The sequence below is a fragment of the Apteryx mantelli genome, chromosome 1, assembly GCF_036417845.1.
Source record: "Apteryx mantelli isolate bAptMan1 chromosome 1, bAptMan1.hap1, whole genome shotgun sequence".
NCBI lineage: Eukaryota > Metazoa > Chordata > Aves > Apterygiformes > Apterygidae > Apteryx > Apteryx mantelli.
This window is the reverse complement of record NC_089978.1, coordinates 130,480,065-130,507,767: the sequence shown is the minus strand read 5'-3', so window position 1 is coordinate 130,507,767 and position 27,703 is coordinate 130,480,065.

The window sequence follows — 27,703 nt, the reverse complement described above, 5'->3', positions numbered from 1 at the left end:
TCTGTGAAGTTTTCCCAAACTCACCCCATATTTTCCCTCTTTCCTCCCCTGACCCACAACCCATACATGTGTTCAAATAGATGCATTCTTTTTGTTTAGCTGGAAAATGCTTCACCTCTACAGCTTTAGAAATGCATACACGCAGGCTGGATTTATTCCTCAAGGTTTGCATGATAAAATTTTTGAGACTGAAAAAGCAAGAGGAAGGAGAATAGTCTGGGCATTGCATAAAAGATCCAGGTAAACAGCCATTGTTGACTTCCTGAATGCTGGAATAGTGAGGAAACATGATTCTTTAATCCAGTTGGGAAAAGCTGATACTGGAGAGCTGTACTAGAGAGACCAAATACTGCTCTTTTAGGTCTGTAGTGCTTGATGACTCACAATAAAAGGCTGAAGTCCACCTCATACACCTACATCACATCTGGGGACTGGAGCTCCTCTGACGGGGCAAAAAAGTGGCTTGTGAGAAAATTACCTTGTGGTAAACATTTTGCTGTCTTCCCTCCTTAAAGTGACAGAATTTGCATCTATTCAGAAAATCTAAGGAGGAGAAGTGGGCAAAGGAGCCCTATGGTGGACCCTCGCTACCTCAGGAAGCACTGCACATCGGGGAGTATTTTCACTGACGGCAGAGAGAAGGTTTTTAGGTTGTTCCAGTGTAACCAGAAGTGAAGAATGACAGATGAAAGAGGGGAGCATAGTCAGTGGAAAGGGCAAGAAGTGAAGGGAAATGCAGGCAAGGGGAGAATGATAGGGTGGAAAGGAATGCTGGCAAAAAGTAATTTCAGTTTAGGAGGAAATGCTGAACAAGAAACATGCTGTTATATAGACTGTACATGTATTTTTGTTTGTGTCTGTGTACATACGGGGGCGGGGGGGGAGAGAGAGGGAGAAACTTGAGGGAGAAACTTAAGGGAGGGAAGTAAAAAAACAGAGTTTGAATGAGAGTTTGGTCCTGGGAAGGCAAGGCTAATGTTAGCAACTGATACTAAAGAAAGGCAAAGTGTCTGTGTGTATTTGGGGGGGGGGGGGGGGGCATAAAATTCACTTTAAAAACTCTCCAAGTTTAAAAGCTCCCCAGAGGCTTTGTAATAGAAAAGGGCTTTTAAGTGCTATTTTTTCTCCTGTTTTTCCTTTGGGGATGTCCCAGAGGGATGATTTATTGTCTAATGTATTTAAAGTGACAAGGCCAATTTTGGAGAGCTTGCTGCAGCAGTGCCAGCAGCACTTTTCATGGCACTGCAGAATGCACCCTCTGCTGATGGCTCTTTGACATGGGGCTGTACCGCTGCTCTCTGGCAGTACAGCTAGCAGAGAGAGGCAGACAGGCTTGCAGGCCATACTGGCAGGGAGATGCCTTCCTAGTGCATTTCCATCTTAGCTGATGAAAATGGGGGGAAAAAAGGGGGTTGTAACTGCGGAAGGAGACAATGGTTAGAAGCTATACCCAATTCCTACACCCAAATGAAGTCTTTTGGGTGCCAGGGCTTGGTCTCCTTTCCCTTGCCATACCGCCTCCTGCTACAGCGACTGGCCCAGTTGGTGTGCCAGAGCCCTGTCTTCTTCTGAGCTGTCTGTAGGCCATTTTGGGCTGTTTCTATTCATTGATGACTCATGAGATTCTACTCTCTTCCCTTGGTCTATTCCTGCAGAGACTTGGCATTGAGACATGACTGCAACCTGTTCTCTACAGGCCGCTATAGTAGCTACTGCAAGCAATAGGCCTCACCTTCCCAAGGAGAGCTTAAAAAAATCTCAATGCTAAGGATTTTTTTTTATATATATATATTGAGTCTGTATTTACTTTTGCTCTATTACACTTATATTTATACCCCTTAATACAATTCCTCTACCTTCTTGGTATTTACACATTTGTAGACGGTTAATCTTACCCCTTGTCAAGCAATACATATTTAATTATTTTAATCTCTACTCATATGTCAGTGCTTCCAGACCCTTAATCATTTTTTTTGCTGCTCTTCTCCATATTCCCTATGCTCATCAACATCTTCTGTAAATGCGTGTTGCCCAGAATTGAGGGCAATATTCCAGGTGCTGTCCTGCCAGATCTATACAGAGGGCCAGTACCTCCTCAGTTTCAAACATGATGTTTCTCTGCAGATGAAGCACAGCGTTATGTTAACTTTTTTTTTCTGCTGCTGCTGCTCTAGAGCATTGCAGGCCTGTAACTACTTTGCTGTCCACTATTTCCCACAGTCCTTATTTGACCATTACCGTTTTCCAAATCTGTTTCTCTTTTAATGTCCTGGTTTCTGTTTGTTTTTCCTCATATATACTAACCTGGATTATTCTAAGCTGATTCTCAGTTTCTCTGCTGCTCCCTACTCCTAACCTTTCCATACTTTTTATTGTATTTGTCTGTCCATAGCAATGGGCAATGGAAGAAGCTATTCCTGTAGACTTTTATTTATTTTTTGATACCCTGCTCCCTCCAATTACTTGTGCTTGCTTGCTCACTCCCTCCCTGCAACTGTGCCCCTTGCTCACAAATGCAAGCCAGGCAGCTGTGGCTTGTCTCAGCAGGAGCCAAGAAGAACGTCTTTGACCTGCAAAGCAGCAGCGGCAGCCACCTCATGCTCTGCTTGGCCATGTTAATGCTGAGCGCGCCAGCCAGCTTTGCATGTTCTAAGTACTGCATGATGCTTCCTCTAATAATCAGTCTGAGCACCATTGCTTCTCCCAGTCACCCCCTGCACTTAATTGACCAATAGAACTAGACATATGGAGGATCAAATCACAAACCCAAATCAGCAGTTGTCAGAGGAGATTAATTCAAACAGGAAGCTACAAAACACTTTTTTTTTTTTTTCTCAAGCTCCAATGGAAGAAATGATTATTAATATCCCCAGCTGTACACTCAGGCAGATGGCAGTGACTCTGATGCACTCTCTCTACCCAGCTTTCCATGCAAGATCTTTAGCATTTGAGTGACACTAGGAAATTACTGAGGGAGGGAAAGAAAGAGGAAGCTGTATTCATGCTGCCTAACTCAAAGCATCTAAGTTAGATCAGCCTGTGTTAAAAGCATAGTCTGTCTTAATTCACCATACAGTCAATGCAGAGAGACAGGTGCTCTGAATTGCCCTCTAGAGATACTTGCCTCTCACTACTGACTCTTCAGGAAGCCTAGAGAGATGAACATTCTAACTTAGGTGCACACACCTTCCCTCTCTCAGCTGCATTGTCCTCTATATTGCGCTTAGGGGTCATTAGCTCTGAAATAGATCCACTGAGGATGCTGTGGCTGTATCCTGCTCCGACTGCAAGTTGCAGCCATGCTGAGATCGAGGGTCCTTCATGTGAGCTGCTGCAGGCTCCTGTGCCAAGAGGTGGCCGTTCCCCATCTCCCACAGCCTAAATAAGCAGGAGAAGCAAAGGGTGCAGAAGTGGAAAGCAGGGCCTCAAGGAGAAATGATTCTTCCCGAGAAAGGAGTCAGGGCACAAGGAGACTGAAGGTCAGCTTTTTAAGGGTAGTCAAGCACATTAGTCTCACGCCCTGGTCAGGATGCGTCTGATTGGACATGGAGCTGAATGCTAGGCAGAGCTTTTCCCCTGGGAGGAGAAAGGTGCACAGAGATGCACTTTTATACGGTGATATCAGCACTGCATCATCATGCTGCTCCGGAGCGACCTTTCCTTGCAGTGTCACAGTGTGATGCTATGGCAGGTAGGTGTCTCTCATGACCCATTGCTGTGATGGTGATGCCAGGCATCATGCTGCCATTTAATAGATGTCCTCAAAGCCAGTTCAAAAAGTGGCAGGTCCTCACTCAGAGGAAAACTTTAACTCAGGGTGGTGGTGGTGGGGGGTCTGTGATTATGACAGCTTCCAGGGGTTAACATCAGGGCTCTGGGTTTCTTCAGCATCCAAATTGCTAACTGCTTGGCCGAATTTGTGACATATGCATTTTGTAAGGGACAGTGCAGCAGGGTGACCTAGTTATAAAGCACCTAACTGGGACTTTGGAGGAGGCCTTCATCCTCTTTCTGCCTCTGTGTGCCTGACAGGCAAAGCTGAGCAAACCATCCCCTTCCACACCCCATCTTCATCTTGCCCAGCTGTAGCAGGGAAATCGCAGGTGCAGGCTTTGCTGCTGCGTGATTGGAGTGCATGTGAGGGGTCCCACAGACGCTGCAGGAGCACTGTGGCTGGTATGCAGGCTGACTTCTGAGGTGACCCACCTGTGCTTTGGGCACCAGGTGGCAGGGCCAGGGGATAATGAAGGAAGGGAGAAAAGAGGCATGCCCAGTGTGGGGGAGGTGGCAGAGCACTGCTATAAAAGACAGGGATTGGGCATGTTTTTCTTCTTCTCCTGCAAGTCTGCATGAAAACCCAAGTGGTCTGTGTTTAATAAGAGCCTAGCTGAGAACAGTCTCCCTCCTCCTGTGAGGCCCATGGTTATCTCCCTTGGCTGCTGCCCTGAAGAGGCTGAGCGCTTGCCTGGTAGCGAGGCCCTGTGACAGCAGTCCTTGCAGCAGCCTGTTGAGGAAACAAGTTGCCCTTGGAGCTGGCTTAAAAGACAGCACAAAGAGTTGGATTAAATGGCCAATTTTCAACCTGGCAAGGCGAGGAGATGTTTCCTCAGCAGCTGCTGTAGCACCTGTGATATCAAATCTGTTCTCCAGCAGCTGCAGGGTTAGCAGAGCAGCCACAAAACGGAGGCTGCCTACACCCAGCGGCAGGGCAAGGTGGTGCAGCCCTGTGACAAAGTGGTGACAGCCATGCTTTCTGCGTGGAGAGGACCAAGCTGTGGGCTTGGTGCCAAGGATGGTGGTGAGGGGAGAAGGGCTTTGGGCCTGACCTGAGGGGTGATGCAGAAGGTCAGGAGCACATGCTCAGCCTGCTTGTGACTTGCTCACCCCTGGCTCTTTTGGGGAAGAGGGAGAGACTGCAAGCTGGACTGAGAGTAAAAATGAAGGCCTAACATAGTGCTGGGAATGGCCCTTCTCTGAGGCAGCCAGAAGCGGCCATGGCACAGCACTGGCGAAGAGCTGTGGGCAGCAAAGGGAGCATGGGCGGGTGTGAGTTTGCAAGGAGACCCCAACTCTGCCTTGGTCTGGAGGAGCCTGGGGAAGCTGTGTGAAGCACCCGAGCCATGTGCCATAATAGCACAGCCTTGGCAAATGTGAGGTTGCAAACTGGAGGAAATAATTTGGACTGCTCATACTGCCGGATTCTTGATTAACTGTAATCAGTAAATGGGAAAAGATCAGAGGTCATTCTGGACATCCTGCTGAAATCCTTTGCTCAATACCTAACAGTAATTTGGTTTTTTTTTCAATGCTTCTTCCCCTCAAAAAAAAATAAATAAATAAATAAAAAGTGTGAGGATGCATGAAGATTGGAGTAGAAAACATTGACAATCTTATACTATTGTATAAATCAATAGTATGCACTTGACTGGAATAATACTGATTGCTGTATCCTGTGAAAACTATAGCAGGTTGAGATAGAATTTGAAACTGAAACTGGCCTTTTTAGGAAGCTCCCCAGACAAGTTATGAGTTGCTTCGGGAAGCACCAAGTGAAATCTACCACCCATGTTATGCAAGTGGTCAGAAAAGGCTGTCAGAATGTTCTGAATACATGAATGTTTGGGTTAAGCAATGAACATAGCTACAACCCCAGAGTAAGAAGAGAACATTGAACAGAACAGTTTGAGCCTGATATTGTTTGCGGAAAAGCATACCTGAGGTAAGCAAAACAGGCTAGTGTAGAACAGCACCATGTAAATAACTACATGTACATGGGAGATACCTTAGTCTGACTAGATAAAAAATGGGTTGAAATTGAAACCTGAACATGTGTATTTGGGATGTGAGATTAAAAGGACTGGGGGATAGGGGGGGAATCTTCCTTATCCCAAAGTATATTCTTTTGGCTTTGAGGCCTTGCTGAGCATTGAAAATGCAAGGTTAAGAGTGCTGATGTGCACCACCTTTGCTTCTGTGAATTGTGAAATACTTAATGCATGGTTTTGGGAGAAGACTTGTGAGCTTCTCTGCCCAGAATATTCTGGTATTCTGGTGGTTAACCACCTCTGGTGGAAGGTGTGAGCTTAGGTCCTCCAAGTTAGCTTCACTTGCCTTCTCAGGGTTTCCTAGGTAAAAATATTCTTAGCACTGAACTATGTGTGAAAAAATGTACAAACTGCCTCTGTTGGTAAGACTAGTTTTCTTGCTGTCTTGTACTCTCTTAAATAGCATTTGACATACTTCGACACTTGCATGGGATTTTTCTAGTAATCTTGAGGATGAACAAAGCCATACTCTTGCAGGTATTGTTGGCTTGTGTGCACACATGCATCTGACCAGCTGTGGCATGGAGCAGACTGTTGGGTCAAATGTTCTATTTTTTTTTCCTGAAAAGCTAACAGTGTAATGAAGCACAAGAGGGGAGACACCTGAAACAGAAATACACATGAGCACTCCCCCTAACTAGAGCAGCAGAACTCACTGCCACAAGAGATCACTCAGGTTGTCAAGTGAGCAGGATTAGGGATGGCCAAGGAATTTGAGAATAAACAGAGTTCTGTTGTGCAGGATAAAAGAAGATGGTGATCAATATATCTTAGAGCTTCAGGGCTTAAGCCAAGCAGTATCTGACAGGATTAGGAAGAAACTTTTTTAACGTGGGCTAGTCATCCTGTAATTGCCTACCTGGAATGTTTGCACATCCTTTTCTGATATTCTGGTGGAGTCGGCTGTCTGAGAGCCAGCTAGTGTGGCAAGGCCTGTGTGGAAACAGTACTTCTGTCATGCAGTTTTTGTGTGCAATAACTGCTAAAAGGTGTGGTACAATGAAGCTTGAATTCCTGGGAACAGAGAGGCAATAGGTGCTGTAGTGCATCTCTCAATGAGTCCCAGCTAAAGAGGGTGGAAAGAACAAGCTGAAAATCAGCATTGGTACAGGGGCTGTGAATCGGACTGAATCCTTGTTGGGGGAAAAGGATACAGAGGCTGAGTGGGTGAGGGGAGATGCCAGCTGCTTTCTGGAGCTACACAGGTGTGCTGTCATTAAAGCAGTGCCAGATGTTGCTGAATGTGACTGGTGGTAGCCACAGGGGATGCAACAAGCCTGATTGTAATGGTCAGAATGGCAGCAAGGCTACAGCAAGCTGGGGACTTAAGAGTTGGGCCTTGCTGTGAATGTGCTCATGCCTTTTGTGATATGTGAGAGTCAGGCGCTTGCTTTGTGGGTCCCTTCTCTTTTTCTTCCTGCTATAGCTCCAAAACTCAATGTTCATCTTTTCTCCACCTGTCTTCACCTCATTTTAACATCTCAAGGCGATCTGCCCTAGGAAATGTGTGTGGATAAGTGACTCAAAAGAGCTATGAAGATAATCAAGGCTGCTCACTTGCTGTTTGAACATAAAGACAGCTGCAGGCTAGAGCTGGTTGTTTTGCCTCTGTTTCCATGGGATAGAGCTCACCCAAGATGCTTGACCTGACTGGGATTTGCAACTTCTGTGCACCTGCCCTGGTCTTTTATTATAGTGTTCTCATGCAGAGAGAACTATATTACATGTTCTTGCTGCCTTGTCCATGATGGAACTAAATAGATAAAATGGCACACTCCATACAGGACATAGCACGTGAAACAAGGTCACAGAGGTGCGGTCTGACTCTTTGACAGTCATGAGGCACCCACCTACTGTATGCTCCTGTTTAACACAGGACCCTAATGAGTAACAGAATTATAATGCTAGAAAGGCAGTGCTGGTTCAGTAATAGCTCTGCCTCTACAGAGATTCAGTGCTAGCCCTCTGTGGGAACATGGACTCAGCAGAGGCTAGGTTTGTTGGCCTACTAAAGTGAAGGCATGGAAGGAACACATTTGTTTTCTGTAAATACACCAAGACACAAAAGAGCAGGAAGGGGAAAGGGCTATTTAAGCTAAGAACAGTGTTGGCACAAGAGAAGCAGGGAAGGAACTAACTTAAAACTACAGTAAGATTGCAAATTGAGAAGAAACTTTCTCACTGTTTGAGCAGTGAGGCTTTGAAGGAGCAGTGTCCATTGAAATTGTAGGGGTAAATACCCCAAGCCACTCTTAAAATTAATTTTGATCATACTGTGAGGGAAATAACTAGGTCTAGGTCACTGCGTATGATAGCTTGGCCTTGGCTGACTTGAATTTTCTCTAGCACATGGATGAACCTGCAAGAGATGCTAGGTTGTTAATATCTCCAACCTTCTGGGAATAGGCAGAGTCTAATAAGGATGTAGGTGAAATATTCTTGTAGCTATTTTGAGCTGTCTCAGTTTCTGACAATCAGCACTGTTGCATTTTAGAGCCTTCCTGAATGTATTCCTTCATTTGAATTTCTCTACTTAAGTATCAGCATTTTCATTTCACAGATAAAGAACTTGAGATGGAGAGGTAAAATTACTTGCGTAATGCGCTCACAGTAGAATCGGAACTAGCACCCTGAACGCTCAATGCTGTGCTGTAGCTGCTAGTTCATGTTCCCTTTCCTGTGCAGAAGGTCTGGCTAGCAAGCCTCTGTGCTGAAACCTCATGGGCTGCAAGCTTTCTGGCAATTCTGTGAGATGTAGGCTTGCAGCTTCATGGAAGTTTTTAAGGTTATGGGAGCTGTTGTTCTTGCTTGTGTTTTTTTGGTCTTACAAAGCAGACAATAAAAGAGATGCACCAACTATTCTTTGTGACTTTCTGTATCTAATCCCAGTACATGCACATTGCATTTACTGCAATAACATCTGGAAACAGGTTTTTCTGTTCTTTCTGATGTTGAAAGAGCTGATGATCGCTGGACAAAAGGTTAATCACACAGTTGTGCAATCTGGCAGATTGGAAAGGAACAGAAACTGTGCCCATCCTGCTCTCTGCCTAGCTAACAGTCGCAATTCCTTCTGGTACCACTTTCTGGCTGCTATAAACTGACTAGCCGCTGCTCTTCCCCATTAGTGAACTGTGATAGCACAAGGGCTGTAGTTAAATACAGATTGCTATGCTCCTGCTTGTATAATAAGAGCAAGCAGGGTTTAGGATGTCACTGTAGTGGTGTTTGTCATTCTACCAGCTGCATGCTAGTAGAGCGATCACCTCACTGCTGAAATGTGGGGAGGAAGGGAAACAAAATAGTTGCAGTCTTCAGGCACACACTTTTGCATTCTTTCCCCATCTGTTGTAACTTTTGGTCCTACCGGCTAGTTCAGACAATAGAAGCCCTTTAGAGAGGAAAAAGTCCTTAGCAATAAAGGAGAGGGGGCACTTTGATCTGACAGAAGAAGATGATGTAGCATTAAGCCAGCTCTGGGCTTATCCAGGAGAAAGCCTGCGGAATGTCCCTACTGTGTGGTGAAAGCTTCGCTTTGCATTCACACCTACATAGTCACTGAAGTTGTCCAACCATGAGATGCACAGCTGTAGGAAACAGGGTTTCATTAGTTCTACAGCTCATGGAGCTACTTGTTTAATTTCATATTTATGATTTAAGAATGTGTGTATTAAACAGCATTCCACTTCTCTCTCACATCCATCATATTGAATCACAGACTCTTATTCTTTTACTGTTTGTTTTTGCATAAGTAATTACAACATAAACTCTAATTTCTTTTATACACTTTTTTGCCTGACTGCGGTATTTGTGCTCATCCCCCCCCTTCACTTGTATAGTGTAGTGGCTCTACTTAGCCTGTTTAGCTTTTAAGGGCTGTCTGTCTATCAGTCTTTTTTTCTTACAAGTACAAACAGTATTTGTTTTACATAGCTCCATATTGCACATAACATTTGGTGGTAGGGAAGCATAAACCGTAGAGGCAAAAGTCTCAAATGAAAACTTATTGCATATGCATGTAAAAGGGGGGTGAGTAAAGTGTAAAAGAGGGGTGTTACTGCTGGCCGACTGAGTTGGTAGTAGAGAGACTCTTGTGAATCAAAAGAGGACAGGTTAAACAAGGAATGAGTGTTCAAGGCACTGGGTTGGAACTCAGGAGAGCAATTTTAAGCTCCCCCACAGATTTCCCATCTGTTTGACTGTGGCTAGTCCCCTGGATTTTTTTGTTCTTCTGCGAAGGAAGCACCATCCCTTATCATGTATTTATATGGTTATATGATCCAGGCAGGAAATATCTGCTGTGTGTTTGTATAGCTTGACACAAAATCAGGCACTACTCTTGGTGAAGCTAGTTGCTCCTGTAAAACAGATGGTGATAGCTTTTGTACATGACGTGGAACGGCCTCCCAGTTTTAGGGACTGATGTGGTTGTTAAGTGGTGTGAGACAGTAATGACAAAAGGAGCGAACAGGATAGGGATGATTTTAAGTATTTAGAATTTTTTTAACCAGGAAGCAGGAGTACCAGGATTTTGGAGGAAGGATTTGATGGACTTGGAAGCTTAGCGGTTGTAAATCTTCTTCTTTACTGACTGTATGTCCATTACCATTCTGCTCTTTTTAGTGTGCAAATGTTTAGTGGCGTTGATCGTTTGGGGAGTCTAAAATTTAAGCCTCATTATTCATCTTTTGTTCTGCTGTAATGTTGGCTTAAGAGTCAGAATGGGGAACTTAATTACCTAATATTTAAGTACAGTGTTTAAAGAGTAAAAGTTCTCTCTCCTGGCTTTTTAAGCAGGATATCAACTTGGGAGGAAAGGCTGGATTGTCACCTCGAGCCCACATGATATCACTCTTCAGCAAGGTGGCTCCTGTTAGCAGGAGGGACTCAGAAATGACAGCGCAGCCTTCCCTTTCTAGAGGATTCGAAGTTTAATTACTTTGTTGCTGTCTCGTGTAAAATTGCTTCAGGCACAATGAACACCCTGGGCTCCCGTGTGCCGCAAAAGTGGCTGTTCAACCTGAAGAGATGACACTTGGCTGAGCTTTTGGTATTCTGTGCAGTCCCAGCAGCGGTGTGCTTGCTGTGGTAATGAATGACCAGTGCTGGCAGGGCTTTCATTCTTTTGTCAGAACAAGAAGCCTTAGCTCTGTTTGTGCTCATGTCCTTCATTCCTTCTGAGAGCTTTTTGGTAGTTTGGTAGAGCCTCAGTTTTCAGAATTTGGCTTCTAGTTTGAGATGCCTCCATTTCCGCAGCTACAGCACTTGAGAGGCTTTAGGACTCCTCCTATCATGCAGACTTCTCTGAACACACAACTAAAAAAAAGTAGGAGATGTCAATGTTCTGTTTGTCTCGGATGCAAAATGCTATTTCAGGCAAAAACTTCTTTGGAAGTGAGGCCTATGGGCGCTTCACAAAACTCATTGGGTCACAGATGTCTCGCCCTCGTGACAAAACACACAGTTATTTTCTCTGGGCTCTCACTCTGCCCAGACCAGGCAAGATAAAGTCATCCATGGACTCAGACTCTGTCAAGTCATGTGAGCAAATTAATAGCACCTTTCTTTCTCTGCCACTGTACCTGCATGGCCTTTCTTTGCAGTGAGGGATAAGCTAAGTGAAATTACTTCCCGTAGGGCCTTCTGAATTCCCTAGTGGAAGGAAACTCTGCAGCATGAGCTCGAACCTTATTAGACACAAAAATCCACAGGAGTGAGTTGTTACAAATGCCCCAAGGGCAGGCAAAGTTTCAGCTGGTGCTTTCTCTTCCTTAGACACCAAAGTCAATCAATCATGAGATGCAAATCTGTAGAAAATGAGGCTTCATTAGCTCTGGTGCTTACAGCACTCCTTGGGGATTTTGTTGGCTTCTTTCTTTTTTTCTTCTTTTTAGTGTTAAATTACACATCTTTGAGCTTCTCATTCTTAATGTGGTCAGTATGTCTGAGGCAGAAATGTTTCAGAAGGGCAGTCTTCCTCCTTTCCTATCCTTGTGAAGTTATACTGTGAGATTTCTGCAGTTATGATTAAAAAATAGAGGTACAATACTGTTGCTCTGCTATTTCGAAGCCTTGTCTGATGGAAAAGAACTTGTAACTTTATATTAATGCTGCCTGTGACCTGGTCAAGGAAAGGAGTTACTTTTAAATGAGGTGTTCTCATAGGGATGTTTTGATCTAACTTGCTAGGAAGGCACAGAAAAAACAACCAGGAAGAAGACGATGGATACAGGTGATGAGGCTCAGGCATTTGCCTGCTGGCTTCAAGGGCCTTGTCGAGGCTCTTGCCAACAAAGGAGGGGCAATGTGGAAGACAACAATTTGTTTGCTAGGCTGATAATTTGGAATATCTAGAATCCTGAACAGCTTTTACAGAGCCTCTGTTCAAAGCATCAACAGTAAGTCCTTTGTGAATGAAAGAAATGTACTGTGCTAGCCAGACCCTGGAGATACTAAGCAGTAATAGGGTTTTTGTGAGGAACTTTAAAGTGACTTCCATATATTAAAAGCCTGTATGGAAATTGCACTAAATTTTTGATAAGCTAGGAGTATGTATAGTTTGTTCCTTTTCTTTTTCCCTCTATATCTAATTTTTCTGAAAAATTCATGTTTTCTATAAAAAACTCTTTGATGTAAGGAAGCTGTTAGTCTCTGCTTACTATTTTTCTTGGTCCTGCAGGAGCAAACTGAATTTGGGATAGCAATGTGGCTCCACCCCCTGCTAAACATGATTGGAGGTCAGAGCCCTGAGACACTTAAACGCATAAGTGGTATTCAGTTCTTATAGAAATGGGATGTTTCCTGTAAGATTTTCACTGAAATTGATGACTTGTTCTGGTTCTGTCCTGACATGAATGGGAGATGAAGGTTCTTTAAAAAGAAAAGAAAAAAATTTGGTTTCGGCAGGGTGATAAAAGGAGGCCTAAGCCAAAGCGCTTGATCAGCACATCTTATTAATACAAGGGCTGCTCAGTGAACATCTCTGCTTAGGCCCATCTGTGTATGAATATAATGCCCTGGAATGTAGCATAAATTTTGATCTGTGTCTGAGCTGCATAAGCTGGCACTAAATCAAATACAAATGCTCCATTCATCCATTCTGCTGTCCCAGAATTCATCACTTGTTCAGAGCCCTTGCTCTTTGTGGACAAAGTTACTATATTTAACCCTCGTCCAGCTGGAGGCTGCCTTCTCTGCTATCCATCTAGCTCAGCAGGAGGCTGCGATTGCAATAAGTTACTCCCAGGCCACTTCACTATAGCCTGATGAGAGTGAAGAGTACTTTAGCCATATGGATCTCTCTTTCACTGCCCTCTCCCCCCCTTAGCTTTGTAGAACTGCTGTGAGTTATAATATGTGCACGCTTGATTCCCCACTCCTGCTGGACAAGGGGAATAGGGGAGCACTGGTTGCATCCCTGCCTTGACTGCTAGAACTGGAAGTCATGTGTAAATTCTCTGTGCTGTATCTGCCTGAGACATAAGGACCTATTTAAATGGCCTATTTAAATTTTGCAGACAGCTCGTATTTCAGTGTTTTCCATGGAACCAGCAAATTTCATTTTAGCCAATTTATCACAGTATCTTTTCCCCACTGGGGACAACATGATGTCTAGTCCCAGGGGGAATTCGCTAGTAGTGCTGCTCACGTTTCACAAGAGAAAGTGCTTGCAGTGGTAAGTGCCAGATGCCCATAGCCCTTCTAGTGCCATTAGATATGCTAGGTTTGCCTGCATCTGACAGTTCACTAGTGGGGTTTTCTTACATTGGTCACTGAAGCTGCCTTCTCCCTGGTTCATGGCTCCTTGTGATTTGCTTAGTTCTTAGTGCTACAGCAGCCCAAAGATGTCTGAACTGAGCGCAGCTGCTCTAGTCCTAATCTGTCCTATTTTCTTAATTCCTTGGCCATTCCCTTCTTGGTCTGTCCTTTAGTTCACAGTTGGTTTCTATGAGTTCCAGGAGAGACATCTCAGGGGCCGCTATGTTTCAAGGACTTTGAGCTGGCAGTCTTTACCAGGCAAAAATGTGAGTCTTGGACTATCTATAGGTGTAAGGTTGTCCCATCTTAGAAAGCAACTGAGGTATGAACAACTTCTAAAGTATCAGATTATTGGAAGTTCATGCCCTATCAGAAGTGAGCCAGGTCCCTCTGAAACTTTAAAGTGTTTGGAGCATCTCAGTCTACTTCAGTGTGAACACCATCTCCGTAATGAAGTCTCCAGAGTTCAAGTCATTGTCTTGCTTGGTTAAATTCACATTTACTCATCAAGGAACTCTTGTCAGCGTTCCTCCTATGCATGGGGGATTTTTGCCTTTATAAACAACAAATGTTTATCTTGCTTTAGAATTACTGATTGAGGTGACTGGAAGTTTTCCATTGAAAATGTGCTTCTGCTGCCCCCCACAAAGTTGGCTGGAGTCTTCGGGGCTGTTTCCCAAGACGCACTGTGGTCTCTTCTGGTTGAAGTTACAGTGCATAGCTGTTTATATGGCCATGTTACATCATGGGATGTAAAATCTGGCTAGGTAATCTGGTGTACAGAGGAGGATGTGCAAGCAAGATAATCCTGTTAAATTACCCTTTAGAAAACACAGTACCTTCTGGGAGCTTTTTTTTTTTTATTCAACAAGATGAAAAAAGCATTTGATTCAAAAAGTTTAAGCACTTAATTTTTATATTAAAAAGCCCTAAAATGATTAAACATGCTGATTCAAAGTTTTTGAAATATTCCCTTTTTCCCAAAAATCTTCACTTGTCTTCAGAATTGAAGGCAACATCACTGAAGATAATGGCTGTGTCCTGCCAGTGACAAGGCAGTTAAGTTTCCTAAATGTGACCCATGCCAGGGGAGTAAGGCCTGAAAACAGGCCTTCTGCAAACTGTTGCTGCGCCATGAGAGAGGGGTAGGTGCTAGCCATAGCACCTGCTTTCAGGCTGGCCTGCCTCCCAAAAGACAAGGGAGAGACAAATGGCTGGGTAGCGGGAGTGCCAGAGGTTGGGGTCTGCGTCTTTATGGTCATGAGCAGGTCATGTGGGGAATTCCTGTACCAGGAAGTCAAATGGAAATAATGAATGCTCAGCACCTTTGTTTCTCTTTGCCTGCTGGCATCCTCTCTTTAATGGGAAGAATGTTTCCATCCTCCTCCTCCACCACCTGAGATCATTGCTGTGAGGATCGTTTAATGTTTGGGAGGGAATTGAAGTCACCACTGATGATGACTGTAGAAGCAGCAAACTAAGAAATGACATGCTGCATAACAGTATAACTACTGGATATTTATGCATTCACTCTGATTTCTCAAATGTTACCTGGCACTTCATTCCCTGAGTGATTAGATGATAAACTTTATATGCAAAAATTTCATCATCTATACACATTATAAAACCACTGCATCTTAACATTGGAGGGGAGGAGGAATATGTTGGGGGAGCAGATATACCAGTAAGGTAGAGTGAACAGAGCTCTGATTTAGACACTACAGGACCTGGGTTCTGTTCATACTGATTTCTGCTGTGATTGTAAGCAATTTTCCCCCGAGGCTGAGTTTTCTCCAGTGATAATGGTGTTTGCCAAATGTCCTGTGAGGAACAGTCCTACCTTTGGGAGATAAATTATTTCATATGTGTGGGTGGCAGTTTCTAAATCTGTTTTTTCCTGTTGGGCAACTCCTTCCATAAACAATGGAGAGAGACAGGTTTCCCTGGAAAAGAGAAGGAAAGGGGTGGTTGTTGGAGCAGGATTCTAATGCAGGTGCTTTGCAGGATGTGGGTGTCTTTGTATCTTCAGAACTATGTCTGTTAGATAAGTATTTATTCTTAAATCCAGTAATCATACAGTGAGCAAAATACAGATGTGAGGTGGAAGGCAGGAGCTGATAGGGAACGGTCAGCCAAGCTGGATGCAGTCACAGCCTAAAGCCCTGACAGAAAATGTCAGAGGAATCAATGAGACCCTCAAGTGACGTGCTGGTATGCAGCTTGCCTCATGCCGCAGTAAGGCTCTCAATGGCCAATTATATATTTCTTTTCCCTTTTCATATCTCTGTAGCCTGATTCCCTGTCTTGCTCCAAAATGCAAATTTCACTTGCCCCACCACTGCTGCCTCTGGAAAGGTTACTTTCCAAGTGCATGTAGATAATACTGCAGGTGCTTTTTGCAAAGATCTTTAGATGAGATTTTGGTAGAGGATCAGTTTCAATTCTAGCTGCATAGAATAAGCCTGCCTTACATAGAAGTTTTCATATTGGTCGCAGTGTCTCGAATTTGATTACAATTGTGGATTTCTTTGTCTTTACTTTTAGGGAGAAATTTGTGAACATTTCACCAGGTGCCTACACAGCCTTGATAGCAATCATACAGGGTGAACTGTAGGAAAATCGATGCATCACTTGACTTGGCAGTTCTGAAAAGGAGATAGTTGCTGAAGTTAGAAATATATTAGCTGTGGGTGTATGTCTCTTTCTGTCTCAATATGCTGCAGACTTCTAGTGAAACAATATATTTGCCTCAGGGTACAGTTGCTTTGCAACAGATCCAAGTCCAAAGAAGTGCCATGTGTCTGAACCGCCTCCTGATACCCATCGTTGTTCAAGACTTGACCATGGTTTTGAGAATTGTCATTATAAGCTTCAGGATTTTTTTAAGCTATCTTTCTGTCTGCCCATTTGTAGCCTATTAGAAATGGAGACAGATACAGAAAGGTCAGTTTTCTGGCCTGACAAAAAATTATGCTTATTAGACTTGGAAGGATGGGAAGGTATTGGGGCTAAAATAGTTGAGAATGGCCTAGGGTTAGCTTGGCTTAGATTAACTCAGAACGATGATAAGGTTGTTCCAACTTCTGCTACCTGGTGACAACCAAGGGTCAGTGTATAAGATGAAGAGTTGCTGATGTCTAGTACACTCTGCTCACTTCCCCCCAGTCCTCCTCCATTAATACAGAGCTGCCGACTTCAGATAATTTGGAGTCCCTGCTGTAACTGTCTCTGCCTTGTCTCGTTCTGTATTTGCAGTGTTGATATATGACTTCTTAATGTTTCTCCTTGTGCTTTGATCCTCTCAGCTGGAAAGAAGAGAAATTAGAGTTCCCTATAAAAGTGGGCAAAATTGATGTTGTTCTCCCTTTATATCACTTCTAAAATTTTCTTATTGTGGTGCCTTCAAAAGCAAAGCCACAAACCTGAATGCTCAGAAGTTAGGCCTGTCTGAGAGGGGAATGTAAGTTTTAATTGTTTATTTTATTTTTTTGATTGGTTCAAGCACTTCACCCACAGACCAGTGCGTCTCAAGTGACTCAAAATGTTCTTTTTGTTCCTGTGTAGTTTCTCATCCCTTTATGTCCATGTTTTGACTCTATATATGGATATTGAATCCTTTAGGCAGGGACTGTTCTTCTCTTTGTATAGCCCCTAGTGCAATGAAGTTGTGCCCAGGATGGTTTTCTGCACTAATGTGCCCTGTTCTGACTGTCCTTCCATGTTGTAAGGTAGGAGAGTCCTCTCTGCTCAGTAAAAACGCCCTGGTAAAGGCAGTGGCTTTTGACAGCGCCATTGCTCAGTAAAACTGCATGTGAGAGGGACAACTTGAAAAGAACGGACATATGGCAGGAAGGTGTGGACACCTTTTGTCTGAAAATAGCCTTCATCTCTACCTCATTCAAAGGAGTCCAGGTTGTATACCCAAGTGTGTTTGTCTTTTCTTAGCTGCCCTTTCATTGCTATCAAGGACTGGCAGTGGTGCCTGCCTTGTTACTCTTCCTGTGAAATGTCAACGAAAGCAATTCAACTCTTATACTGATTTGCTCCAGCTAAAAAATGTCAGAAAAGCATTCCTTGCCATCAAAGCTTGCCTTTGTAAGAGGAGCTGGCTGGTGAGCAGAGAAGTCAGAGATTACTGATATGGAGCGATCAATTGAAGAACTGTAATTCAACTAAATGGTTCTGCTGGTATTATAAACCACGACAGCAGAGCTCAGTCCATTTAGAGATCATCAGAGCCCTGAGACTGAGTTAATACAGACTTGTGACTGATCCAACCCTCTCTTCCCTTACCTCCCTTTAACTTTCCCTCTTGCTGTCTGCTTTCCCATCTCTCCTGTTTCTTCACCCTCATGTGCTCTCTGCTTTAATTTCCCTTGTGTTCTCCTCCTCTTTCACCACCCCTTTTGCTCCCACTTCCTGTTTAGCTCTTCACTTCTGCTAGCCCAGTCTGGTGTACATGACAGATGTATAACAGGGTTGACAGATGCTTTGTTGTTAAATGAAGGGGACTTTTTAGTATGTCAGTGCTGGAAGAATGTATTTTCTTTTCATTTTGGGACATCAAGAATTCATGTCGGGGGGCTCAGGAATACAGATTAGGTTTTTTCTTTCAAGAAGGTTATGGCCTCTGTGTGTGTCTTTCTCGGTGTTATTTCATTAGAACCATAAAGGGAATATCTGTCCAGGTGATGGGCTCATAAACACTATTAATGCCACTTAGATTTTCATGTATTTTTCATGAGGTGAACACACAGCTGTAGGTATCAGGCATACGCTATGTATGCAGAGGCATAAAAATTTTAATTTACTGGAGGGCAGTATACCTTATGACTGGCAAGGGGTATTGGCTTTTTTATTTTATTTTATTCTTAATCAGAACTTTTATTACTTGACATTTTGGATTGACTAGCTGCACCTGCTGTCTAACAGGATTGCACAAGTGGTACATGTGGTCACTTGGTAAAATGGCCATGTGCATGGGTGCCTCTAGCTGTGTTGAGCCACTTTCCTGGCGAATAGGGCAGCTGAGCGCATACCAGTGTGAAGTGACAGTATGGAGTGGACATGTAAACTGGGGCTGGGTGTTACTGCAAGAGAGGACGAATTGGTCCGGGTGTGAGAGTTTGACCTTGTTACCTATTCCCACGAGTGAGCAGAGAGGGAAAGAGATGTCTTTTTATGGCTGTGATTTGACATTCAGTTAAGGTCATGGCCGCAGGACTCAGGGTCTGTTTTTGACTAGAGGAGAAAGGAAAATGACCAGATCCAATTGCTCAGTAAAACCTGAGCCACAACAGAGAACATCTTTTCACAATTCAGGTCCCTACTTCCGTGTTTTTTTTGGGTGCAGTCATACTTGTGGCATTTGGCTTTGGTTTTTTGCCATTGTTTCTTTTTCCTCTTCCCTTTTCCCAACAGGCAATAGGAAAGCCCAGTGCTTTCTTTATCTGTGGGTGGTATGTATTCATCAGTCTAGCTCACTAGACCACAGCAATCAGCAATTGACTCTATGTTGAAAACAGACATGCTCATTAATTTTAGGAGCCAGCGTTCACTAACCAAAATGGCACATAAACTACCCCAGGGGAGTGGGAGAAGATTGGAATTTCAAGACATGGTACCTTTGCAGCAGAGGGACTGCCAGTCCCTTTCTCATCTCAGCCCCTTGGTGAGGACCTGGGAGCTGCTCTGCTGGTGCAGAAGGGCGTCTCAGGCATAACAAATACCAGCTCTTTTCCTCCTGTCTGTGTCCGTTCACCTGTGTGTGGTGCTAATTAGAGGCAGTAGGTTTCAGTTTTCTTGCCAGCAAGTTATGTCATGAAAGCACAGCTTGGTAGCCTCCTGGGCATTGAACTGCTCTCATAGGGATACTGGGAGCAACCATACCTACGTCCTCTGCAAATTAAACCACAGTCCAGTTGGATCCACAGTGCAGTCCCCTGGGCATCAAACTACAGTCACTGCAAAAGTAGGAATATCAAGCCACAGCCACCTCAGCTTGTTTAAGCTATTCTGGGAGCTTTGAGTTAGAGATCTCTTTGGTGTTCCTAACACTGAAGACTTTTCCCACCCCCACATACTTCAGAACTTCTGTTCTCTTTCAAGGTTTTTTTTTGTTGTTCTTTTGTTAAAATCATTTCTTTTCCTTCAAGCTTTTCAAAGCACTTCTGAGGCTTCTCAGTTGCACAAAGAACTCTTTATGGCTTGAATTCCTAGTTGTATTCCTTGTATTTCTAGCTATTTCATGTTTTGTGTAATATAGCCAAGGTTTTTAGCAGTGACTCGTGATTATGGGCCATTCTGTGAGATGGCTGGTCCACCTTGAGACACCTGAGAGAGGCTTAATTATCAGAAAGTGATGAACCCTCATTTTTTAAAGATGAGATCCCTTTTAGTTGTTTCAGGGAAGACTTTGAAAAATGTGTCTATGAGGGTGGGGAGAGACAAAATCATAAATGACCTGGTCATCTATAAGAATTGTATGCATGTTTAAGGCAGAGGAGCGTGGTTTTGCCACTAGGCTAGTATAGGAGTGAGTTATATTACAATTTGTGAGGTGTATGTTTTGAGATGTGCAAGATAGATATAAGCATGTGCATGAGCAATTTGGCAAGTACATGCTGAATGCGCTGTCATACTTGGATAGGTGTGAATGCCTTCATATGGAGAGAAGGGGCATCATCCAGTAGTGTCCATGCATTTTATATAGATGGTGTTGGGAATTCAACAGACAATTGGTGATAATGGAATTATATTGGGAACAGTCATGATATCATGGGCTCTCTCAGTATTGCAGGAAAGCAGCATCCTGTGTGTGAATAGTGAAATAAACTCTGCCATCTCCTACATTGCCTGTCAACTAGACTGTGTATCTGTTCTGAAATATTCAGTTAGAATGGGAACTTGAGCAATATCTAATGAAATCAAGTGTATGTCTGTGTAGGGGTGGAGAGCTGTCAGCATTTATTGCAACAAAAGGAATTAGTCATCAGAGGGGCTGTGTCATGAACTTCTGTTTGTCTGTCTCGTATGCCAGCAAGAGAAGAGATGCAGCCTTTTATCAGCACCTTACCTTGGATCCTCTTCCTCCAATAAAATTGATTCCTACAGAAATAACTTTTCCTCTTGTTTTTCAATTAAATAAGGGGTGGGGGTAAAGGCTGCTAAGAGATTTCTGACAAACTGGGAAAAAGGGAGTGCATAAAGCTTAAACTTTTTTTTCCCCAAAAAACATGTATCAAAAGTTCTGCTAACAACCTCAGAAATCTGAAGGCTTCACTACAGATTCAGTCTCCTCTCTCGAAAATATTGAGCTTTTAAAAATGTCTGGAAAACTTTAAAAAAAAAAAAAGAGTCCTACAAAAATTGGTTGAGGAGATTTACAGGTTGGTGGAGTTGGCAGAGGAGGAGGAGAATGGAGTAAATCCAACTTTATTAAAAGCTGTATGCAAACGATCACAATGGCTGGTGTCTTGTTCAAGCCATTTCCTCTAGTCTTTGTTATCATATACTTACTAGACTGTCAGCAGCGATCACCTGCACAGAATGCTGGGTAAACAATTTATAGATAATAGATCTGGGGTGAAAAATCATGACATTTTTGGAAGCATCTTGTCTTCATTTAAATTTGACCGTATTTGAGCCTGTTGTTATTCACTAAACTTCAAAGGTACTTTGCAGTACTCAGTCAAATTCACATACTTGTTATGGTGAAAACTGTTTAAACAACTTCAAAAAGAAGTCTGGCTAATTCAGCTTCCTGTTCATGTTCCTGAATTGCTGACAATCAGATCATCATCATTTCTCCTCACCCCTCAGTTTATTGACTGTTTGAGATTATTCAGAGAATAATTTCTGTGAATAACTTTGGTCACTAATTTGTGAACATTTTGATATCCATAATTTGATCTGTGTACATAAGATCTGACTGGACACATTAAGCCACATGCTCTTCTTCCTGCTTCTTAACTGGATAATTGGAAAGCAGTCGTGGGTTTACAGAAACAGCAAAGAATTTTTAATGTTCAAAACCAGTTACAGCTGCAGCATTTTCCTTTATGGCCACAAACTTGCTTCTTATGATACAACTAACCAGAAGAAGATGCAGTAAAGCTGAAAACACACGTGCAAAACTCAGGAAATGTAAGGTCAAGAGATTATCTTTGGTCCCAAGGAGGATGTGTTCTTCTTCTTTCTAAACTTACTAGACATAAGTGGAGAGAAGTAACTTTGTCCATCCAAAGGATAGGAAAAGCTTTATTTCATGGTTTGCTCAGGCTCACTTTGATTGACCCCCAGATTTGGGTGGGGTACAGCGAAGCTCTACACACTGCCTACCCCTCCTCTGATTCTCCAGCCTTCTGCGCTCATACCAAGAGGTGCTGGTGAGCAAGGCTGGGCTGATAGTGAGTTTTTTGGGTGCAGGACCTGGAACTGGCTAGCAGTGCCCAAGTTTTGGTCTATGAAACTGGGAAGGGCAGGGGCAAGAATGAGCAGTTGGCTGGGTAGGAGATGTCATTGTGTGTTTTGCGCGCTGTCCAAGCTGTATTGCTGGCATCTGCTTTGGCAAAGACCTGGGCTCATGAACTGGGCAGCTTTCATTTGGCTGAACCAGGCAGAGGCTCTCTCCCTTATGGCCAGTTAGTGCAAAGGTGAGTTTATTGTCTGAGAAATGAGAGTGAAGATGTGCAGAGAGGTGTCACGTCGGGGCAGTCCCTGCCTCTGTGGGCCAGCACAGCCTGCGCCATCCTGCTGCTGCTGACTGGACCTCTGCTGACTCCTGTTCTTTGAAGTCCTATTAATGAATCCTGGAATCACTTGGCTTCCTCGTTTGCTCATCTCAGAGTGGGAACTTAATTTTTTAAGAGATGTTATGACTCAGGATTCAGCTTGGCTTTGAAGATGAGGCCTTAGGGAGTCCCTAAGTCATCTTCCATAGCAAAGGCATCTGTCCCACTAGGATGAAAGTTAAATTTCTGCTTAGAAGCATCTGTGGCTTCATGCAGGCAGTAATCGTAGTTGTCTGCTGTTCCAATCCCTTCTGGTTTAGCTGCATGATATTATGGGCAGGGGGTAGTGTGAGGGCTCCAACAAGTATGACCAGAACTGAATGTAGTACTGTAAATGAGAGCATACCACTGACTTATACGATGGCATTATAATATATGCACATTCCTTAGTCATCCAAATATTTGCTTTTCTTTTTTTTCCCCCCTCCTCTACTGCCTCTGCATATCGATCAGAGTTTTTCATTGAGCTGTCCACAGTGACACCCAGTTCTCTTCCCTGAGCAGTCACAATTAATTTAGGCTGCAGCTGTTGGTGTGCGGACAGTTCAAACTGTGTTTTCTACTGTGTGTTACCTTCCATTTGTCAACAGTGAATTGATCTGCTATTATGCTATAGGTACACCCAGCTTGGTCAGAGCTCTTTGAAAATTTTGTCTTATGGTCTAAACTAGATGCATCTTTCTTCTCCTGGAAAAATTTTTCACCTTATTTGCTTACTTCTACAGATCATTAGTAGACACAGAAAATTCAACTTTGAGTGATGCCATAGGCTATACTGTACTTTAACTGTAATGGAAATGTCTGGGGTTCATTTTGTCTTTCTCTTGCTGGCTTCTGATTAAGTGACAGTTCCTTGTGCTTCTAAAAGACTTAGATTTTGTTCTGATTGGTATTTTAAGAATGTGAAGTGCATGATATTCTGGTCACTGGTATATATATTCACTCATCAGTAATTACATTTGTCTTAACAAACTTCTCTGGATTAATGGAAGCACAATTTGAATTTTCAGCTCTCCTTTTTTGTACCCTGGAACTAGCAGTTCCAAGAAGCGCTTGTTTAAACTAACAATTTTTGTCCAACTGGCTGGTCAGGTAGCTGATATACTAGACTTGCTTTTGTCTTTGATTTCATTCATCATTGTGGACTCTGCACTTTCTGTTTCTTTCTGAACAGAAAGCTTGTAGTATAAAATATGCTTATGGCTTGGCATTTTTATCAAGACAGATGCTAAACTAAGACAGTCTGCCTTCAGTGATGTTCTGTCACTGGATAACACAGAAATTGTTGAGTATATTGCTACCCCAATGGTCTATGCATTGAAGGACCAGTGTCTTTACTGCCATAACTCTACTGAAGTCACTGGAATTGTGCAAGAAGAAAACTTGGCCTCAATCTGTCCTTCTTGAATACTTTATAGCCAGGCAGTACAATATCCCGTTGATTTCCTTTTCTTGTCATTTCACCATGTTTCACAATCGGAAATGCTCATTGAGTTATGTTTCTATTCTTTTGCTAGGTATTCTGTGCCTCTACTCAATTTGGTACAATATCTAGTCTTCCATATGTCTTTTTTTGACACCTTTTAGTCCCTTAAGGAAAAGAAACTTATGAAATAATTCTCTGTGTGTGCATATCTGTTCTGTCTCACTCACTGTTTGAACATGTTGACTGATTTTAACCAGGAGTGTCAGAAGGTTAGGAGATTAAAAGGTTTTATCTTATGTTTTATGGAAATAACTAAATAAGTAGCTATTTGAAGTAACTCCATTGAAAAAGAAGGCTGAAAAGTGAGTTCTGCTGTATTGGGTGCCACAGAATTCGTGCAGGAGAAAACCCAACCCTGGTGAAAGCTTCAGTAAGTGCCTTTACCTGGAGCCAAACAAATATGTAAGAAACTTGGCTTGATTCAGTTCTGTTGCTCATGGATTAAATTTCATAATCTGCAGTCCTGTTCCTTTACTGGAAACTTTGTCCATGAGCTCACTGTCATCTTCCTGCTGCTGAAATGTAATTTCTGTCATACCTCATATAGGATGAAGAGCTCTGTCTTCATCTATGTAACTGTCACGGCTTCCAGATTTCTTTACTGTGAATACCCAGAGCACCTCCATCTTTTCTCCCACCTGGTAACTGCAGTAAACTCCCTAACCTTGGTATGTTCTTGTGCCAGCTGTCAGGTGCTGTTTTGGTTAAGGTGGAAGGTCCTTGTTTCATTACAAGCATCTTCCTGGAGAATCATTCATTATTTTTCTTTCATCTGTGGTAGCCTTTTAATATGTTGTCATCTGCACATTACCACTTTAAAGTTGTCCTGTGCTGGTTGTTTAGTAAGAGTCATCAGAGACAGTCCAATCCCAAACTCTTTTCAGAGAGTCTAAAATTAGTCCATTTTCTCCTGTATCTTGCTATGTACTGAGACAACCAAATACAAAACCACAACTTTCAGCATTCACTACTGAGTTGCCAAAGTGTTGTATAAAAATTCACAGCTTTGACACTAGGAAGTCAAAGAATCAGATGGTTTTCATGTTTACCATAAATACAGCTTCCCATATTTCTGAAGATCAAACATTCTGTCACCCTTTTCTTTCTTTGATCTGTGTGAGGGGGAAAATTAGCCAAATCTCTCTGTTGGAAACCAAATCACAGCTAAAGGATTTGTCCTTTCTTTCTTTCTTTCTTTCATCCTTTCATCTCCCCCTCCCATTCCTAACTCATCACCACCTGAAACATTGGAGGGGCTGGCTCTGAGGTGTGAGCCATCATCTCCATAATATCCTCATAAGCTGTCTCTATAAATAACTCAATCTCTCTCTACTAGTTCAGCAACTCGGGCCTTGGCAAGAAATGCAGGATGCTTTAGTTTACCCTGCCAGCTGGCCCTGAAAGGAAATTTCTGGATGTGAGTGATGTTTGGTTCGAATCAGCACTAGGGCAGCTGCAAAGGACTAATCTCTGACCTTAATTTGCAGAGAGCACTGATAGAGGATTGGGGGATGTACAAAACAGGGAACTCAGAGAATGAGAACAGAGAAGACCAGATACAAGGATGTGTACAAAGAGAAGGAGGAGAGAGGAGAAGAGTTAGAAAATGTGAGGGAGCAAAGGTAAAAGAAAGTGGGGAGGGAGGGAGGTGGTAAGGAGGGCCCAGTTTTCATCCATTTTCAGCATTGCAGAAAGTCAGGGAGGACCTGGGTTAATGGAATGTCTGGGTGAAAGCTTGGCCTGCTCAACAAATGGAGGAGGAGAGAAATAATAGAAACCATCAAAGGGAACAAGAAGAGGAAAAGAGGAAAGTAAGAGAGGCTATAATTCATGGACAGAGAGACAGAAGAAGATAAAGCTCTAGGAGGACTGCAATGAAGGGATGTTGGAATGACAGAGTGAGAGGGAAAAGGACAGGCCATGAATAAAGTGATGGAAAATAGAAGGAGGGAGCAGAAGATCTTATGACAACTCGGAACAGCTTGAAAAAGGTCATGCATGCCCTCTGGGCTCTTAACCACACAAGTACCAGAGTGGACTGTCATGGTAGATAAACAAGGGATGGTAGGATTGGATACAATTTATAATTTGCTTGCCATCTGGCATGGGAATGGAAATGAATATCCCATCCCTGTAGGATTGTCAGGGCACTGGGGAAACTGGCTTCTGGATTTCTCCTGGCTGCCAGGTGAGAGGAATGGTGCCAAATCTTTGCGCACTTGTTTCTCTCCAGTCCAGTGGTACTGGGAGGGTTTGTGAAGGAAGAGAACAGATCTCTTTGAGAATGCAGAGCTTGCTGCATTGAAACCCTTGCTTTTGTGCTGCCTAGTCCACTGGCCTGTGAAAAGGATTGATATAGAACAGGATATTCCTGTAATTCTGCTTCTGGGTGGTGCTGTATATCACATGGATATTCTATTACCTGGCCTCTTTAAGGGCAAATGACTTGGGTCCGAGCTAAATTTGTGTCTGAAATTGAGAGCACTGCAAGCTTTGATAAAAGTTTTAAAACAAAGAATCAGTCTGTGAACCTTCCCTCACATCAAGTCCTCTGTCTGGATCCCTAAAAGCTTCATAGATGGTTCCTCTATGAAGGGAAAGGTATATTAACCACTAGAGCTGCTGCTAAGAGCAAAGAGCTTTTGGGAGGTACAGTGCTACTCTTAGTGTGATGCCACACTGCAACTGTGAGGGTCTATATACAGTGGGAAATGTTCCTAAATAGAATAAGCAGTGGAGAGGAGGGCAAACTGATGTGACATTGCTCTCTTGCAGTTCTTGCAGCCCTGTGGAGGGCTCTTAGCAGGTTGGGAGCCCACCCTGAGGGGAATGGCTGGTTTGACTGGGTAAGAAAGGGTGCTGCAGCATTTTAGCAACCTGTGCTTCCTCTCACATCATGCTTTTCTTTCCTGTCAGCTTCATCCAGCTTTGTTAGACCTAGCTTGCTGGAGGAATGGGACAGGGATATAGGGAGTAGGCAGGGAGTTTCAGAACGAATGTGAAAGCTTAGATGCAGCATGCAGATGGGGTTTGTACTTTCAGCACACTGGGACAAGCCCCCTCTCCCTCCCCCAGTGTAATCAAGACCATAGCCTTCATTGCTTTCAGATTTGGTGGAGTGGAGAAGGAGATAGGCTTTTGAGATGGAAATGGTTTGGGAAGTTGCTGCATATCACAGTGGTATTCCTATTATTAAAAGTCTGTCTGCTTCTGGAGTTTTGGCAATCCTTTTCCTCTCACAGCAGGTCCTTCGTGCTCTTTAGCCATATGGATGTTCTGAATTTGAAAACCAGCTGAGTGAGGAGATCTGAAAAAGCAGAGTTTGGTTTTTCAATATTCTTGGGGCTCTTTTGTCAATCTGTGGTTATCTGTAGGTCAGATCCTCTACTTGAGTAGATTCCTCTCAGTGCAGGCAAAGAACCGGCCAACTCTTCTCAGGAACGTGCAGCAGTTGGCCAGAGAGGGAAGGGAGCTCTTGCTGTGACTCCGCTTTGCAGGGCAAAGACTGGAATGCAACCAAGTTTTGGCAGAAAAGCTATTGCTGAATGTTTCTCAATGTCAGAAGGTGATATCAGCGGTACTAGAGTCTAGCTCTAGCAGACCACTTTGCCATATTTGTAGGACTAATGACTATCCAGCTGAGATATGAGGCTTTAACTTTTGCTGCTATCTTTATTTCCTAGTAGGATATTGGGGAGGTGGACAACTGAGCCATGTGAGTCTGGTCAGCCAGCTAAAAGGACAAGGGAACTTGTATAGTGTGTATGTGTGCTGATGACTCATGAGATGGTGTGTGTAGGCACAAACGACTGCACATGTTGAGTATATAATTACCTTCCCTT